The following is a 17,080-nucleotide window of genomic DNA, read 5'->3' on the forward strand; positions in this document are numbered from 1 at the left end:
ATCTTGCAACACTGAAACTCTATACCCAATAAACATGAACTCCCCCTCCTTTCTCTCCCCAGCCGTTGGCAGCCACTTTTCTACTTTGTTTCTATGATTTTCACTATTTCAGATACTTCACGTAGGCGGAATATACAGTGTTTATCTTTTTGTGACTGGCTTATTTCACTCAGCACAAGGTCCTTGAGATTCACCTATGTTATAGCATGTGACAGGATTTTCTTCTTTTAAGGCTGCATAACATTCTATTGTATAGATATCACATTATATTTATCCATTCATCTGCTGATGGACGTATCTTGATTATCGTGAGTAATGCTGCAATGAACATGGGTGTGCAGATATCTGTGAGATCCTGCTTTGAATTCCTTTGGATATACACCCAGAAGTGGGATTGCTGTATCATATCGTCATTCTATTTTTAATTTTTTAGGAACCTCCACACTGTTTTCCATAATGGCTGTGCCGTTTTATATTTCCACCAGCAGTGCACAAGGGATCCAATTTCTCTGCATCCTTGACAACGATTGTTATTTTCTGTTCTTTTGATACTACCCATCCTAATAGGTGTGCAGTAGTATCTCATTGTGGTTTTGATTTGCATTTCTTTGATGATTAGTGATATTAAGCATCTTTTCATATACTTGTTGGCCATTCATATATACTCCCTGGAGAAGTGTCTATTCGAGTCCTTTACCCATTTTTAAATTGGGTTTCTTTGTTGTTGACTTTTAGAAGTTCCATATATAATCTGGATATTGGTCACTTATCATGATTTGCAAATATTTTCTCCTATTCCACAGGTTGTCTTTTAACTCTGTTGATTGTGTCCTTTGAAGCAGAGTTTTAAATTCTGATATAGTATAATTTATTTATTTTTGCTTTTGTTGCCTATACTGTTGGTGTCATAGCCACGAAATCATTGCCAAATCCAATGTCATGAAGCTTTCCCCCCATGTTTTCTTCTAAGAGTTTTATAATTTTAGCTCTTCTGTTTGGATCTTTGATCCATTTTGGGTTAATTTTGTATATGGTAAAAGGTAATGGTCCAAATTAATTCTTCTGCATGTGGATATCCAGTTTTCCTTTGACAGCTAGGTAGTAATGGCTTGTGTCCTATACACTTTTCTTTTATGTTATTAGAAAAAGGGGGCCATGGGTGAACATAAATAGATTTGATCTTGGGTCTTTTTTATTGTAATTTTTTAAAAGTTTGTATTGAGATTCTTTCTGTCTTTGTCACAGTCATCTGGAATGCCTTAAGCTTTCCCTCCCCTGTTTCAGTGTTGAGACATGATACTTCACTTCTAATACTATCAGCCTTGGGTATTTAATTGTAATTTTGTTTCTAAATTGCCAGTGTCTTTTCCCAGAAGTAACAATTATCTTACAAATAAATACATACATCCACACAGACAAAGAAGCACTGAAGTGATATGCATAAGAAAGCAAAAAATAAAAAGATGGAACTCTGTTTAAATTGTGAGACTATAGTCTCATCAGAATTAAGTGGAAACACGTAGACACAGGCGTTTGCGTGTGCATGCTCTCTCTCTCTCACACCCCCTACCCCACTCCCCATTACCTGCAATATCTATTTGCAAGGATTTCTTCTCTTCGGGCCAGGCTTCCTTAGGAACGGTCCTCTTACTGTGGATCTCCCCTTTCTGTTTAATGGCTTTAGTGTCTGCTAGATTATCAATCTTCGTGTCTTGTAGTTGAGCTGACTGCTCTGAAGCAGCAGCAGCCCTGGAACCTAAGAGAGGGAAATCACGATTCAGACAGGAAGCTGACAAAAATTATTTTAAAATACCTCTCAAGCATCTACTAGTGTGAGAAGAGAGTTACACTGGATAAACAGTGAGATGGATGCAGGACGGGAATAAAGACGCAGACGTAGAGAACAGACGTGAGGACACGGGGAGGGGGAAGGGGAAGCTGGGACGAAGTGAGAGAGTGGCACGGACTCATATACTACCAAATGTAAAATAGATAGTTAGTGGGAAGCAGCCGCATAGCACAGGGAGATCAGCTCAGTGTGGTGTGACCAGCTAGAGGGGTGGGATCGGGAGGGTGGGAGGGAGATGCAAGAGGGAGGAGATATGGGGATATATGTATATGTATAGCTGATTCACTTTGTTATAAAGCAGAAACTAACACACCATTGTCAAGCAATTATACTCCAATAAAGATGTTTAAAACAAAACCAAAAAAACTGAGATGGAAAGAGAAAAGCATTTTGGGCAAAGGTGAATACATATGAAAAAAAATGGAATCAGGAAAGCAATTGAACATCTAAGAAACAGTGCAAGTATATAATTTATTAGATTATAGAATTTGTAAGGAAAAGAGAAAAATTAGCATTTGAAAGGTTCTTTGGGAGCCCATTCTACTGTTCTGAAAGACTAGGCTTAAAAAGTTTAGTTTTCATTCTTTTTCTTTAATAAATGTATTTATTTGTTTATTTATTTGGTTGCATTGGGTGCTCATTGCTGCGCGCGGGCTTTCTGTAGTTGCGGCGAGCGGGGCTACTCTTCGTTGTGGTGCGCGGGCTTCTCATTGCGGTGGCTTCTCTTGTTGCGGAGCATGGGCTCTAGGCTCGCGGGCTTCAGTAGTCGTGGCATGCGGGCTCAGTAGTTGTGGTGCATGGACTTAGCTGCTCCACGGCATGTGGGGTCTTCCTGGACCAGGGCTTGAACCCGTGTCCCCTGCGACGGCAGGCAGATTCTTAACCACTGCGCCACCACGGAAGCCCCTCTTGTTTCCTGTTCTTGTTCTATGTTATTTTGCTTATTTTATATACTCAACAATAATTTGGAAGACAGATATCTAGTTTTAAAATTCTTTTCGAGTTTCATTTTTTGGTAGCTTTTTTCCATTGTGGTAAAATATACATAAAATTTACCATTTCAAACATTTTTAAGTATACAAGTTAAGGCATTAAGTATATTCACATTGTTGGGCAACCATCACACCATCCATCTCCAGAATTAACTCATTTTCCCAAATGGAAACTCTGTACCTATTAAACAATAACTCCCTTTCCTCCTCCTCCAACCCTTTTGTGACTGGCTTGTATTACTTAGCACAATGCCTTCAAAGTCCATCCACAGTGTAGCATGTGTCAGAAATTCACTCCTTTTTAAGGCTGAATAATATTCTATTGTATGTATGTATCACATTGTATTGATCCATTCATCAGGTGGTAGACATCTGGATTGTTCTCACCCTTTGGCTATTGTTAATAATGCTGCTATGAACCTGGGTGTTCAAAATCTGTTCAAATCCCTGCTTTCGATTCTTTTGGGTATATACTTAGAAGAAGAATTGCTAGATCATATAGTAATTCTATGTTTCATTTTTTGAGGAACCACTACACTGTTTTCCACGGTGGCTATACCATTTTACATTCCCATCAGCAATACACAAGAGTTCCAATTTCACCATATCCCTGCCAACCCTTGCTCTTTTTTATTTCATAAAAGCCATCCTAATGGGTATGAAGTGGTATCTCTTTGTAGTTTTTATTTACATTTCCTTCATGACTAATGAAGTAAAACATCTTTTCACGTTCTTTTTGGCCATCTGTATCTTTCCTGGAGAAATGTCTCTTCAGATTCTGTACTCATTTAAAAATTAGATTGCTTTTTGCTGTTGTTGAACTGTAAGAGTTCTTCATATATTATGGATAGTCATCTCTCATCAGATATATGAATTGCAAATGTTTTTCCCAATTCTGTGTGCAACCTTTTTACTATGTTGATGGTGTTTTTTTTTTTTTTTTTTTTTTTTGGTGCACACAAGTTTTAAATTTTAATCAAGTCAAATTTATTTTTTATGAAAACTTCTTTAACCTATCTGATCACCAAGTCATGAATAAAATGACAGCTCTTTAGTCAAAAAGACAAAAAAATACAATTGTTTTTTCTTTTCATGCCTTTCATTCCAAAATTAACTTTTGGCATTTTTTTTTCCACCTTGTAACTAAATTTGCTATTTAGATGAGTGTTGTGTCAAACTGACTTCAAAGTTCACCACTGATCACTTTCAGCATTGCTTCATTTCTCTGTAATGAATTCTTCATTTTGATTCATCTCTTCAGCTGGGTGAGTCTTCAAGTGAATTTTTCAAGAAGGTACAGAGGTTGAATATACTTTCTAGCTGCTGTGTACTTGTGAAAATGTCTTTTCATTGTCATAGTGCTTAATGAAAATGCACTGGGTCCATAAATCCTTGAATTATATAATTTCCCCAATAAATACAGATTTGGTTCCATTATTTTTACATTTAGTATTTTAAATAAGCCTGATATCAGACTAAATTTTCTTCTCTTAACTTTTTTTTTTAAATTGTATATTTATGGGATTTTCTTCTATTTATTTTGACTCAAAAATCTTTTTCTGATATGTGTCTCAGTCTCTGATTTTTCCCTGGATTTTTATGGCAACTTTCAATCTGCATACAGTGTTCCCCTTTTCAGGAGGAGGATGTTTTATTCAATTAAGTGTTTGAATATTACTTTCTTCTTCAGCTGCAGATATAATTCTTGGTTTGGTTTACTTAGCTATGTTTCTTATGTCTCTCATCATCTTTCACAGCATTTTCATTTTCTTCTCCTTTTTCCTCTGTAATTTTGCAGACTCTCAGATTTGTCCTCATCACTAATTTAACTTCCTTCATGTTAATTCCACCCTTTCTTGCCTGCAAAATGTATTTTAAATCTGTTACCAAATCTTTACAGTTTTAGGCAGTCTTTTCCTTCATATGTTCATTCCTGCCCACCCCCCCCCCCACACACACACTTTTTTTCTAAATTGAGACAAAACATGAAATTCACCATTTAAGGGTTCTGCCGCGGAGACACGTGAAGGTCGGTGACTTGGTGCGGAGTTTGTCTCGGCACGCGTGGCCGCGCTGGGATGGCGTCCTCCTCGTCTTCCTCCGCAGCGGGTTTGGGCTCGGTCGACCCGCAGCTGCAGCATTGCACGGAGGTAGAGACTCAGAAGCAGCGCTTCCAGCAGCTGGTGCACCAGATGACGGAACTTTGTTGGGAAATGTGCATGGACAAGCCTGGGCCAAAGTTGGACAGTCGGGCTGAGGCTTGTTTTGTGAACTGCGTTGAGCGCTTCATTGATACAAGCCAATTCATCTAGAATCGACTGGAACAGACCCAGAAATCCAAGCCAGTCTTCTCAGAAAGCCTTTCTGACTGACCTGAGTATTACCTCTCTGGAAAAGGAAGGTAGTTCAAGAAATGAAGAGCAGTTGATGGGATGGTTGAAGAAAAGGCTGTGGGGGGATCGGCTCCCACCTTTGTCACTCTTGGGACATCCTGTCATCTGAGAATGAATAAAGACCGATTTTTGTGTGTGGGGGTGGTTTGAGGGTCAAATGTGTTTGGGGTTGTGTTTTTTAATGCTAATCTTGGGAAAACAATTGACAGATGAATGGAAAACTCTACTAGGTGTATGTTACTGTATGTGGGACGATGCTTTCCTCATAGTCCCATTAACTGCTTCCTATAATTTTAATAGTGGAACTGCTCTATAATTTGATATGTGGGACCACATAGGTAATAATCTGTTATTTGTGTGGATTCCTTTCAGATTTCTGGAGAGATCGATATACATCTTTGTGTCTCTCAGAAAGGGCAGCAGTGGGGGAAAGAGTAATTTGGTACTTGACTGTAGGCCTCCTTATCTAGTGTTTGATTATCAGTGCTGGAAAAAAAATGTATGGAGTATTCATACAGTACATTTCACTTTTCTAGATTATCTCCCTCCCTTATACTGTGATTCACTTAAATTTCTATATATAAAGTACAGTCTTGAGCTAGTACAGGTAGCCTGAGAGTCTAGAGGACTTTAGTTAAAGGAATCTAGCCAGCGAACATAATTCTCATACTAAACTGCCACAAGGAAGACGTTAACTTACCCTGTATGTCAGGGTCCAAAAAAATTTAAAGATGTGCCTAAATGAAAAAATAAGTTATAAAGATTTAGGCCAGTCAAAAACTAACAGCAGTTTCAGGTAGAGGTGCATGCCTAACGTAAACCAGCATAGTTTCCATTTACTGCGTTCTTTTCATCACTGAAATAAAAACTTCTACAAGATTCAAAAAAAAAAATTCACCGATTAAAGTAAGTGTACAATTCACTAGTTCTTAGTATTTTCACAACCAATATTGCTATCTAATTCCAGAACATTTTTGTCACGCCCCCACAAAGAAATCTTGTATATGTTAGCTGTTACTCCCTATTTTCCCCTCCCCAACATCCCCTGGCATCCACTAATCTACTTTCTGTCTATATGGATTTGCTCATTCTGGACATTTCATATACATGGAATTATACAATATATGACCGTTTGCTATTGGCTTGAAATATTTCTCCGTTTAATAGTGTCAGTTTTTCGGACTTCCCTGGTGGTACAGTGGTTAAGAATCCGCCTGCCAATGCAAGGGACACGGGCTCGAGCCCTGGTCTGGGAAGATCTCACATGCCGCGGAGCAACTAAGCCTGCGCGCCAAAACTACTGAGCCTGCGCTCTAGAGCCCAAGAGCCACAACTACTGAAGCCCATGCACTTAGAGCCCGTGCTCCTCAACAAGAGAAGCCAGCACAATGAGAAGCCCGCGCACCACAACAAAGAGTAGCCCCTGCTCGCCACAGCTAGAGAAAACTCGCGCGCGGCAACGAAGACCCAGCGCAGCCAAAAATAAAAATACAAATAAATAAATAAATAAATTTATTTATTTATTTAAAAAAATAGTGTCAGGTTTTTTCATTTTAATTCTGTTAGTTTTTCTTTATGTATTTGGGACTTGCTTATACTGCATTTGTCTTTTAAGTCATATAGGAGAAAAACTGACTTACAAACAAAAATACATTTATACTGTCTTTTGTATTTACTTATGTAGTTACCTTTAGTACTTTTTTCATGTGGATTTAAGTTACTGTCTGGTGTTCACCATTCCATCTTGAAAAAAATCTCTTTAGTATTTTCTGTGGGTCAGTTTGCTAGCAGTGGAGTCTTTCAACTGTTGTTTATCTGAGAATGTCTTCATCTCTCCTTCATTTCTGAAGGGTAGTTTTGCTAGGTACAGAATACTTGGTAGGCAGGTTCTTTTCCTCAGCTCTTTGCATATGTCATTGCAATGCCTTCTGGCCTCTATGGTTTCTGATGAAAAATCAGCAATTAGTTTTATTGAAGATTCTTTGTACATGATAACTCCGCTCTTGCTGCTTTAACACTGTCTTTGTCATTTGATGGTTTATGATGTATGTAGATGTGGCTCTCTTTGACTGTATCATGCTTGGACTTCCTTGAGCTTTTGGGATGTGCAGATTAACAGCAGTCATCAAATTTGTGAAATTTTAGGCCATTATTTCTCCAAATACTCCTTCAGTCTCTTTTTCTGTCTCTTCATCTGGAACTCCCATTATGTGTATAATAGGATGCTTGAAGGTGTCCCATAGGACTCTGAGATTCTGTTAATTTCTCTTCATTCTTTTTTCTTTCTGTTTCTCACACTGGATAATCTCAATTGGCCTATCTTCAAGTTCACTGACTCATACTTCTGCCTGTTCAAATCTGATACTGAGCTTTCTCCAGTCAATTTTTTATTTTAGTTATTGTACTTTTCAACTACAGATCTTCTATTTGGTTCTTTTTTGTAATTTCTCTTTATTGATATTCTCTATTTGGTAAGACACTGTTCTTATACTTCTTTTTTTTTTTTTTAAACATCTTTATTGAAGTATAATTGCTTCACAATTGTGTGTTAGTTTCTGCTTTATAACAAAGTGAATCAGCTACAGATATACACACGTTTCCATATCTCCTCCCTTCCGCATCTCCCTCCCTCCCACCCTCCCCATCCCACCCCCCCCCAAGGTGGTCACAAAGCACCGTGCTGATCTCCCTGTGCTATGCGGCTGCTTCCCACTAGCTATCTATTTTACATTTGGTAGTGTATATATGTCCATGACACTCTCTCATCCTGTCGCATCTCACCCCTCCCCCTCCCCATATCCTCAAGTCCATTCTTTAGTAGGTCTGTGTCTTTATTCCCATCTTGCCACTAGGTTCTTCATGGCCCTTTTTTTTCCCCTTAGATTCCATATATATGTGTTAGCATACTGTATTTTTTTTTCTCTTTCTGACTTACTTCACTCTGTATGACAGACTCTAACTCCATCCACCTCATTACAAATACCTCCATTTCATTTCTTTTTATGGCTGAGTAATATTCCACTGTATATATGTGCCACATCTTCTTTATCCATTCATCCGATGATGGACACTTAGGTTGCTTCCATGTCCTGGCTATTGTAAATAGAGCTGCAATGAACATTTTGGTACATGACTCTTTTTGAATTATGGTTTTCTCAGGGTATATGCCCAGAAGTGGGATTGCTGGGTCGTATGGTAGTTCTATTTGTAGTTTTTTAAGGAACCTCCATACTGTCCTCCATAGTGGCTGTATCAATTTACATTCCCACCAACAGTGCAAGAGTGCTCCCTTTTCTCCACACCCTCTCCAGCATTTATTGTTTCTAGATTTTTTGATGATGGCCATTCTGACCGGTGTGAGATGATACCTCATTGTAGTTTTGATTTGCATTTCTCTAATGATTAATGATGTTGAGCATGCTTTCATGTGTCTGTTGGCCATCTGTATATCTTCTTTGGAGAAATGTCTATTTAGGTCTTCTGCCCATTTTTGGATTGGGTTGTTTGTTTTTTTGTTATTGAGCTGCATGAGCTGCTTGTAAATCTCGGAGATTAATCCTTTGTCAGTTGCTTCATTTGCAAATATTTTCTCCCATTCTGAGGGTTGTCTTTTGGTCTTGTTTATGGTTTCCTTTGCTGTGCAAAAGCTTTTAAGTTTCATTAGGTCCCATTTGTTTATTTGTGTTCTTATTTCCATTTCTCTAGGATCTGGGTCAAAAAGGATCTTGCTGTGATTTATGTCATAGAGTGTTCTGCCTATGTTTTCCTCTAAGAGTTTGATAGTGTCTGGCCTTACACTTAGGTCTTTAATCCATTTTGAGTTTATTTTTGTGTATGGTGTCAGGGAGTGTTCTAATTTCATACTTTTACATGTACCTGTCCAATTTTCCCAGCACCACTTATTAAAGAGGCTGTCTTTTCTCCACTGTATATGCTTGCCTCCTTTATCAAAGATAAGGTGACCATATGTGCGTGGGTTTATCTCTGGGCTTTCTATCCTGTTCCATTGATCTATATTTCTGTTTTTGTGCCAGTACCAAACTGTCTTGATTCCTGTAGCTTTGTAATATAGTCTGAAGTCAGGGAGCCTGATTCCTCCAGCTCCATTTTTCGTTCTCAAGATTGCTTTGGCTATTCGGGGTCTTTTGTGTCTCCATAGAAATTGTGAAATTTTTGGTTCTAGCTCTGTGAAAAATGCCAGTGGTAGTTTGATAGGGATTGCATTGAATCTGTAGATTTCTTTGGGTAGTAGAGTCATTTTCACAATGTTGATTCTTCCAATCCAAGAACATGGTATATCTCTCCATCTATTTGTATCATCTTTAATTTCTTTCATCAGTGTCCTATAATTTTCGGCATACAGGTCTTTTGTCTCCTTAGGTAGGTTTATTCCTAGATATTTTATTCTTTTTGTTGCAATGGTAAACGGGAGTGTTCTCTTAATTTCACTTTCAGATTTTTCATCATTAGTATATAGGAAGGCAAGAGATTTCTGTGCATTAATTTTGTATCCTGCTACTTTACCAAATTCATTGATTAGCTCTAGTAGTTTTCTGGTGCCAGTTTTAGGATTCTCTATGTATAGTATCATGTCATCTGCAAACAGTGACAGCTTTACTTCTTCTTTTCCGATTTGGATTCCTTTTATTTCTTTTTCTTCTCTGATTGCTGTGGCTAAAACTTCCAAAACTATGTTGAATAATAGTGGTGAGAGTGGGCAACCTTGTCTTGTTCCTGATCTTAGTGGAAATGGTTTCAGTTTCTCACCATTGAGGACAATGTTGGCTGTGGGTTTGTCATATATGGCCTTTATTATGTTGAGGAAAGTTCCCTCTATGCCTACTTTCTGCAGGGCTTTTATCATAAATGGGTGTTGAATTTTGTCGAAAGCTTTCTCTGCATCTATTGAGATGATCATATGGTTTTTCTCCTTCAATTTGTTAATATGATGTATTCACGTTGATTGATTTGCGTATATTGAAGAATCCTTGCATTCCTGGAATAAACCCCACTTGATCATGGTGTATGATCCTTTTAATGTGCTGTTGGATTCTGTTTGCTAGTATTTTGTTGAGGATTTTTGCATCTGTGTTCATCAGTGATATTGGCCTGTAGTTTTCTTTCTTTGTGACATCTTTGTCTGGTTTTGGTATCAGGGTGATGGTGGCCTCGTAGAATGAGTTGGGGAGTGTTCCTCCCTCTGCAATATTTTGGAAGAGTTTGAGAAGGATAGGTGTTAGCTCTTCTCTAAATGTTTGATAGAATTCGCCTGTGAAGCCATCTGGTCCTGGGCTTTTGTTTGTTGGAAGATTTTTAATCACAGTTTCAATTTCAGTGCTTGTGATCGGTCTGTTCATATTTTCTATTTCTTCCTGGTTCAGTCTCGGTGGGTTGTGCATTTCTAAGCATCTGTCCATTTCTTCCAGGTTGTCCATTTTATTGGCATAGAGTTGCTTGTAGTAATCTCTCATGATCGTTTGTATTTCTGCAGTGTCAGTGGTTACTTCTCCTTTTTCATTTCTAATTCTATTGATTTGAGTCTTCTCCCTTTTTCTCTTGATGAGTCTGGCTAATGGTTTATCAATTTTGTTTATCTTCTTGAAGAACCAGCTTTTAGTTTCATTGATTTTTGCTATTGTTTCCTTCATTTCTTTTTCATTTATTTCTGATCTGATCTTTATGATTTCTTTCCTTCTGCTAGCTTTGGGGTTTTTTTGTTCTTCTTTCTCTAATTGCTTTAGGTGCAAGGTTAGGTTGTTTATTCGAGATGTTTCCTGTTTCTTGATGTAGGCTTCTATTGCTATAAACTTCCCTCTTAGCACTGCTTTTGCTGCGTCCCATAGGTTTTGGGTCGTCGTGTCTCCATTGTCATTTGTTTCTAGGTATTTTTTGATTTCCCCTTTGATTTCTTCAGTGATCACTTCGTTAATAAGTAGTGTATTGTGTAGCCTCCATGTGTTTGTATTTTTTACAGACCTTTTCCTGTAATTGATATCTAGTCTCATAGCGTTGTGGTCAGAAAAGATACTTGATACGATTTCAATTTTCTTAAATTTACCAAGGCTTGTTTTGTGACCCAAGATATGATCTATCCTGGAGAATGTTCCATGAGCACTTGAGAAAAATGTGTATTCTGTTGTTTTTGGGTGGAATGTCCTATAAATATCAATTAAGTCCATCTTGTTTAATGTATCATTTAAAGCTCGTGTTTCCTTATTTATTTTCATTTTGGATGATCTGTCCATTGGTGAAAGTGGGGTGTTAAAGTCCCCTACTATGATTGTGTTGCTGTCGATTTCCCCTTTTATGGCTGTTAGTATTTGCCTTATGTACTGAGGTGCTCCTATGTTGGGTGCATAAATGTTTACAATTGTTATATCTTCTTCTTGGATCGATCCCTTGATCATTATATAGTGTCCTTCTTTGTCTCTTGTAATAGTCTTTATTTTAAAGTCTATTTTGTCTGATATGAGAATTGCTACTCCAGCTTTCTTTTGATTTCCATTTGCATGGAATATCTTTTTCCATCCCCTCACTTTCAGTCTGTATGTGTCTCTAGGTCTGAAGTGGGTCTCTTGTAGACAGCATATATATGGGTCTTGCTTTTGTATCCATTCAGCCAGTCTGTGTCTTTTGGTGGGAGCATTTAATCCATTTATATTTAAGGTAATTATTGATATGTATGTTCCTATTCCCATTTTCTTAAATAGTTTATGTTTGTTATTGTAGGTGTTTTCCTTCTCTTGTGTTTCTTGCCTAGAGAAGTTCCTTTAGCATTTGTTGTAAAGCTGGTTTGGTGGTGCTGAACTCTCTCAGCTTTTGCTTGTCTGTAAAGGTTTTCATTTCTCCATCGAATCTGAATGAGATCCTTGCTGGGTAGAGTAACCTTGGTTGTAGGTTTTTCTCCTTCATGACTTTAAGTATATCCTGCCACTCCCTTCTGGCTTGCAGAGTTTCTGCTGAAAGATCAGATGTTAACCTTATGGGGATTCCCTTGTGTGTTATTTGTTGTTTTTCCCTTGCTGCTCTTAATATGCTTTCTTTATATTTAATTTTTGATAGTTTGATTAATATGTGTCTTGGCATGTTTCTCCTTGGATTTATCCTGTATGGGACTCTCTGTGCTTCCAGGACTTGATTAACTATTTCCTTTCCCATATTAGGGAAGTTTTCAACTATAATCTCTTCAAATATTTTCTCAGTCCCTTTCTTTTTCTCTTCTTCTTCTGGGACCCCTATAATTCGAATGTTGGTGCGTTTAATGTTGTCCCAGAGGTCTCTGAGACTGTCCTCAGTTCTTTTCATTCTTTTTTCTTTATTCTGCTCTGCAGTAGTTATTTCCACTATTTTATCTTCCAGGTCACTTATCCGTTCTTCTGCCTCAGTTATTCTGCTATTGATCCCGTCTAGAGTATTTTTAATTTCATTTATTGTGTTTTTCATCATTGCTTGGTTCCTCTCTAGTTCTTCTACGTCCTTGTTAAATGTTTCTTGCATTTTGTCTATTCTATTTCCAAGATTTTGGATCATCTTTACTATCATTATTCTGAATTCTTTTTCAGGTAGACTGCCTATTTCCTCTTCATCTGTTAGGTCTGGTGTGTTTTGACCCTGCTCCTTCACCTGCTGTGTGGTTTTTTGTCTTCTCATTTTGCTTATCTTACTGTGTTTGGGGTCTCCTTTTCACAGGCTGCAGGTTCGTAGTTCCCGTTGCTTTTGGTATCTGTCCCCAGTGGCTAAGGTTGGTTCAGTGGGTTGTGTAGGCTTCCTGGTGGAGGGGACTAGTGCCTGTGTTCTGGTGGATGAGGTTGGATTTTGTCTTTCTGGTGGGCACGTCCACGTCTGGTGGTGTGTTTTGGGGTGTCTGTGGCCTTATTATGATTTTAGGCAGCCTCTCTGCTAATGGATGGGGCTGTATTCCTGTCTTGCTAGTTGTTTGGCATAGGGTGTCCAGCACTGTAGCTTGCTGGTCGTTGAGTTAAGCTGGGTCTTGATGTTGAGATGGAGGTCTCTGAGAGATTTTCACCGTTTGATGTTACGTGGAGAAGGGAGGTCTCTTGTGGACCAGTGTCCTGAAGTTGGCTCTCCCACCTCAGAGGCACAGCCCTGATGCCTGGCTGGAGCACCAAGAGCCTTTCGTCCACATGGCTCAGAATAAAAAGGAGAAAAAAATAGAAAGAAAGAAAGAAAGAGGATAAAATAAAATAAAATAAAGCTATTATAATAAAAAATAAGAAAAAAAATTAAGAATAAATGTATTCAGAAAAAAAATTTTTTTTAATTTTTAAAAATAGATTTATTAATTTTTTGTAGTAAAAAATAAGAAAAAAATTATTAAGAAAAAAATTTATTAAGAAAAAATGTTTAATTTTTTAAAATAAAAATATGAAAAAACTTATTAAAATTTTTTTTTAATTTCTAAAAATAGAAAATAAGGGAAAAAATATTAAGAAAACATTTATTAGGAAAAAAAATTTTTTTGAGTGAACAAAAAAACAAAGAAAAAAAACATGGACGGACCTAACCCTAGGACTAATGGTGAAAGCAAAGCTATACAGACAAAATCTCACCCAGAAGCATACACATATACACTCACAAAAAAAGGAAAAGGGGAAAAATTAATATATTCTGCTCCCAAAGTCCACCTCTTGAATTTGGGATGATTCGTTGTCTATTCAGGTATTCAACAGATGCAGGCACATCAAGTTGTTTGTGGAGCTTTAACCCACTGCTTCTGAGGCTGCTGGGAGAGACTTCCCTTTCTCTTCTTTGTTCGTACAGCTCCCGGAGTTCAGCTTTGGATTTGGACCCGCCTCTGCGTGTAGGTCGCCTGAGGGCGTCTGTTCCCCGCCCAGACAGGACGGGGTTAAAGAAGCAGCTGCTTCGGGAGCTCTGGCTCACTCAGGCCGGGGGGAGGGAGCGGTATGGAGGAGGCGGGGCAAGCCTGCGGCAGCAGAGGCCGGCGTGACGTTGCAGCAGCCTGAGGCGCGCCGTGCGTTCTCCCGGCGAAGTTGTCCCTGGATCACGGGACCCTGGCAGTGGCGAGCTGCACAGGCTCCCGGGAGGGGCGGTGTGTAGAGTGACCTGTGCTCGCACACAGGCTTCTTGGTGGCGGCAGCAGCAGCCTTAGCGTCTCCCGCCCGTCTCTGGGGTCCACGCTGATAACCGCGGCTCACGCCCGTCTCTGGGGTCCGCGCTGTTAGCCACGGCTCGCGCCCGCCTCTGGGGTCCGCGCTTATAGCCGCGGCTCGCGCCCGTCTCTGGAGCTCGTTTAGGCGGCGCTCTGAATCCCCTCTCCTTGCGCGCCACGAAACAAAGAGGCAAGAAAAAGTCTCTTGCCTCTTCGGCAGCTGCAGACTTTTTCCCGGACTCCCTCTCGGCTAGCACCGAAGCCCGAGCCTCAGCTCCCAGCCCCCACCCGCCCCAGCGGCTGAGCAGACAAGCCTCTCGGGCTGGTGAGTGCCACTCAGCACCGCTCCTCCGTGCGGGAATCTCTCCGCTTTGCCCTCCGCACCCCTGTGGCTGCGCTCTCCTCCGTGGCTCCGAAGCTTCCCCCCTCTGCCACCCACAGTCTCTGCCCGTGAAGGGGCTTCCTAGTGTGTGGAAACCTTTCCTCCTTCACAGCTCCCTCCCACTGGTGCAGGTCCTGTCCCTATTCTTTTGTCTCTGTTTTTTCTTTTTTCTTTTGCCCTACCCAAGTACGTGGGGAGTCTCTTGCCTTTTGGGAGTTCTGACGTCTTCTGCCAGCGTTCAGTGGGTGTTCTGTAGGAGCAGTTCCACGTGTAGATGTATTTCTACTGTATCTGTGGGAAGGAAGGTGATCTCCTCGTCTTACTCTTCCGCCATCTTGCCCCTCTCCCTATACTTCTTTAGACATGGTTTCATTTAGTTCTTTGAACATATTTTAAATAGCTATTTTAACATCTTCATTTAGTAAGTCCAATGTCTGAGATTCCTCACAGACAGTTTCTAAACTTTTGTATGGTCCATATATTTTGTTTTTACTTTGAATTTCCATATCTTGTAACTTTTTGTTGAAAACTCGACATCTTAAAAAATATAATGTGACAACCCTGGAAATCAGAGTCTACTACCTCCCTACAGTTTCCTGCTGTTGCTTTACGCTGTTTTTTTTTTTAAGTAACTTTTCTGAACAAATTCTATGAAGTCTACTGAAGCTGCCACTCAACTAGCTTAGTGGTCAGCTAATGCCTAGATGGAGGTATCCTTAAACATCTAGAAACAATAAATCTCCCAGTCTTTGCCGAGGGACTACGTGCACATAGCCATCAATGCTGAGGGCAGGGAGTTATCAATTCTGCCTTAGCCTTCCCTTTCTTCTTGCCCAGAGCCTCAAGGGCAGCCAAAGGTAAAGGGTAGGCCCCTCTCAGATCTTTCCTGAGCATGCACTCAGGCCTGTGCACACTTGTGGTCTTCTAGAGTCCTAGGAATATATCAATGCTTTTCAAAATATCTATGGACATCTCATCCTCAGTTTTTCCGTTAAAGCTTTTGGTTAGTCTATTGTTTGTCTAAAGTGTTATCCACTGCCTCCTGCATTGTGACATTAAAACAGTTGCCTGGGGACTTCCCTGGTGGTCTAGGGGGTAAGACTCCGGGCTCCCAATGCAGGGGCCCCGGGATCGATCCCTGGTCAGGGAACTAGGTCCTGCAACTAAGGAGTCCGCATGCCGCAACGAAGATCCTGAGTGGTGCAACTAAGACCCGGCGCAGCCAAAATAAATAAATAAAATAAATAAATATTTAAGAAACTAAAATAAAACACTTGCCTGTAAGTGTTTTTTGACAAACACCTCACACATAGACACAGAGGCTCATACGCACTGGATAGCTCTGGGTAAGGTCAAATAAAGATAAGCCTTTTGAGTGGAGTCTTCCAGAGAGCCATCAGACAGATCAAATACTGACAATTCTTTGGGAATGAAATTGTGAAAGAGGTCCAGCTCTGTTCTGCTCCCTCCAGTCCTGGGAATGCAGGCTGATATTTTTCAAGGTTATCACTGAGCTGAGTGTGGCAATGAGAATAGGGCAAGGTAAAATGCCACAAGCTTACTATTCTTATCAAGGTTCAGCCATTTTTCTTGAATAAATGCTTACTACAAAAGCTACAAGCCTTTGGTTAATTTCGAGTTTTGGAAAAGTTTTCCATAAAGTTTTGCCAAAATTCTGTTGCTTTTATCACAGGGCAAAATGTTGGAGGTCTTTACTCCACCATTTTTTTCTGCTGTTAACTCCTCACTTTGTTTTAAAAATCCCAACCAGTTCTCTCCCCATGGCTTTTTGCTCCTATTGACAGTACTAGTACACAAAATATTTAAATGTCTTTAAATGAATATAAAAATAACATCTATATTATATATTGGTATGAGGTATAAAATGGCTTACAAAAAAAAAGACATAGTACCTATCTTCACAGAACTTACTGTCAGATATAAATGAAATCCTGTTACTACTTCAGAGTGTTACTTGACCTAATGAGTAAATCTCTAACATCTATCTCTTTCTTTGCGAGGTTACCTTTGCCTTGTTTTTTTGTTTTTGTTTTGTTTTTAATTTATTTATTTTTATTTTTGCCTGTGTAGGGTCTTCGGTGCTGTGCACGGGCTTCCTCTAGTTGCGGCGAGCGGGGGCTACATTTCGTTGCAGTGCGCGGGCTTCTCATTGCAGTGGCTTCTCTTGTTGTGGAGCACGGGCTCTAGGCATGCGGGCTTCAGTAGTCGTGGCTCGCAGGCTCTAAAGCGCAGGCTCAGTAGTTGTGGCGCACAGGCTTAGTTGCTCTGTGGCATGTGGGATCTTCCCGGACCAGGGCTGGAACCCGTGTCCTC

General features: G+C 39.7%; 1 pseudogene across 1 annotated transcript; it reads left to right on the top strand.

Annotated features, from left to right (window-relative positions):
* Positions 1-3,047: 3,047 nt before the first annotated feature.
* LOC309622178 (mitochondrial import inner membrane translocase subunit Tim8 A pseudogene) lies at positions 3,048-6,471 on the top strand (annotated as a pseudogene). Its single transcript has one exon. The product of its transcript is annotated as a mitochondrial import inner membrane translocase subunit Tim8 A pseudogene (transcript).
* The last annotated feature ends 10,609 nt before the right edge of the window (positions 6,472-17,080 follow it).

This window comes from Balaenoptera borealis (assembly GCF_965194805.1).
Source record: "Balaenoptera borealis genome assembly, contig: HAP1_SCAFFOLD_1735, whole genome shotgun sequence".
In the NCBI taxonomy this organism is placed as follows: Eukaryota; Metazoa; Chordata; class Mammalia; order Artiodactyla; family Balaenopteridae; genus Balaenoptera; species Balaenoptera borealis.